This window comes from Myotis davidii, unplaced genomic scaffold, assembly GCF_000327345.1.
Source record: "Myotis davidii unplaced genomic scaffold, ASM32734v1 scaffold1488, whole genome shotgun sequence".
Lineage (NCBI taxonomy): Eukaryota > Metazoa > Chordata > Mammalia > Chiroptera > Vespertilionidae > Myotis > Myotis davidii.
In genome coordinates, this window is record NW_006298871.1 from 642,242 (window position 1) to 644,942 (window position 2,701).

Here is a 2,701-nt window from a genome sequence, read left to right on the forward strand (position 1 = left end):
CTGCGCGTGCCTGACGGTGCCTGCGCCCCACTGCCCGCCGCCTGCTTTCGCCAGCGCAGCCCTCAGTCATCATAGTTTCATTTGGAAGAAACGTTAAGCCACCCACTTGCAGCTCGTGAAGAGGAATTCTGTTGCCAGGCAGCTTTTTTTTTTTTTACACGACTGAGCAAGCCTAACTGCCAGAACAGTTCTCTTACTTTGGGCAAAAATCCCTTCCTGCTGTCCCACCACTGCCCCCAGGACCCTCCCTGCGGGAGGGATTCCTGGCCCTCAGAATCGTCTTAAATGTATTTGAACAGTTATGCTTCCCTGGCTCTCTTTACCCTTTCTCAGCTAAATGCAATTTATATAAGGTTCTTACGACAGGGTTTTCAGACTCGACCCTGCTGGTTCCCATCCCTTATATTTAACATTGCTTCGTTGCTTACAAATCGTGGTCCCAGGAACTGGTGCGACCTGCGCGAGCCTCAGCACCTAACAAGCGTGCAAATCTCTGCTCTGAGAGACCTGAAGAGATCTGCATGACTACTATTAGCATTGAGTCTGCCCCCAGGATGACCGCAGACACACACGGCGCCCCTCTCCCCCCAACACACACCTATTAAAGTGCCTGTCAGAACTCTGGGATGCCAGGAGAAATTACTCTTTAGTCAACACCTGATGGTAGGCTACTGACCTCCCAAATGGCTTACAATTGTGAATATGTATCTCTAACAACTCAGAGCCTCATGCTCAAGGACCTGAGTGCCATTCCTTTGAAATGTAATCATCAGAAAGGATAGGCTCTCCGCCTCCCATCTTGGACAATAGAATCCTCACTTTCATAGGTGCCAGCTGGCGAAGGTCTGGCCTCATGGCATTCACTCTGACCAACTGTAATTTTTCACTTCTCTGGCACTACATACTGAGAATCTTCCCCCATCTTCCCCTTCCTTATTCTCCCTGCGAAATGCCCCCATCAGCTCTGCACAAATGAAATGGAGCTCAGCTTTCCCCTGCTGTCAGCAGTTACTAAACTCTGTTTTCACTGCTTGTTTAAAGATAAACTCAGCTGTGTTTAACTTTACCTCTGGTCACAATGTCCCAAGAGTGATTAACCACAGGAGAGTAGTCATTGCCAACGCTCATTTACCATTTTTGTAGTGGCCACATCAAAGCAGCGGTTCTCAACCTGTGGGTCGCGAACAATGAAAATACATCCTGCATATCAGATATTTACATTACGATTCATAACAGTAGCAAAATTACAGTTATGAAGTAGCAACGAAAATAATTTTATGGTTGGGGGTCACCACAACATGAGGAACTGTATTAAAGGGCCGCGGCATTAGGAAGGTTGAGAACCACTGATAGAACTTCCAGGCATTTTTTTTACTATTAAGTATATACCTAGCTTATACTCAATTATAGACCAAAATACTAGGGACTTCAAGTTTATATTTGTAAAGTGAAATAGTATGAGCTTGCGATAACAGTTGCATCAGGCCATTTCAACCATGTCACCTACCACTTGCAAGACATTTCAGTTCTACCTCAGTATCCTCAGGTATAAAATGGAAACAATGTTGTCAACTTTGGAAGGGTTCTCTGCAAGGAGCAAATAACTTGGTTGCACGTAAACACCTCAGGAGCCTAGTACACCTAGGTTTGTAACAAATGTCCCTCTCCAGCAATATGGTACCCCACATATCCCTTGCTGATGGCACTTACATTTGCAGAACACATCCTTGCAATGTGTTTTATGTGTACGCATCTAGATCAAGTTTCTCCCAAAGTCACAAAGAAGAAAAAGGAAATCTTTTTTTTTAAAAAAAAAACTAGAACAAATTTATGAAATCCACATGTTTAGATATGCCATTAGTGAAACTAAATGGCAACAAACCAGAGGTGGAGGGAGGATATTTGCACATGTACCAGACAAGGGTTTGCTAGCTTTTATCATATGAAGAACTGCAAATCCATCAGTAAAAGGCCAAAAGAAATGAACAGTAAAATGATGACTGAGGATACACACAAGCAAATTACAGAATATATTTAAATGGCAAATAAACATGTGGAAAACACACCATCAATAAGAAGCAGGTTTGAACAATGAGATAAATTTACTTGCCAGCTTGGGAACAATTTTTAAGTAATAATACTTACATTGATTAAGCAATCATTATGTTTCAGTCACAGTGTTAAGTAAGGTCTTTTATATTTTATTTAATTACCCTAAAATTCAGGTTCTAGAAAAACAAAGATCAAATTTTAATTGTTTCCCTTTGAACCCTCACTAATTGCTGGTAAAGAGCAAACAACCAATGAGTGCATACTGAATAGTCATAATGAAATTGATTGCAAACTCCTGCAGGTCTCCTCACAGATGGCTCATCTATCAAGCCTCAGCACAAAACCAACTTCCTTCCCCTGGTTACTCTTTATCTCACCTAGGATTGCTTATTTGTTTTCCTGCAAAGCAATACTCACAATCTATAGTTATTAACTTAGTCTTTTACTCGCTTCTGAGTTGCGCCCTCTACTGGAGTTCCACTGCCTAAGAACGGGAACATACTTGTTTTGTTTATTGCTGTTTCTCCAGCCAAACAGGATGCCTGGCTCATCGTACGAGTTCAAGAAATATTTAAGTGGATTAATAAATGGTGGGGAAAATGGAAATTTATAGTATATCTCAGCAGGAGTTATTAAAAAGATTAAGTCA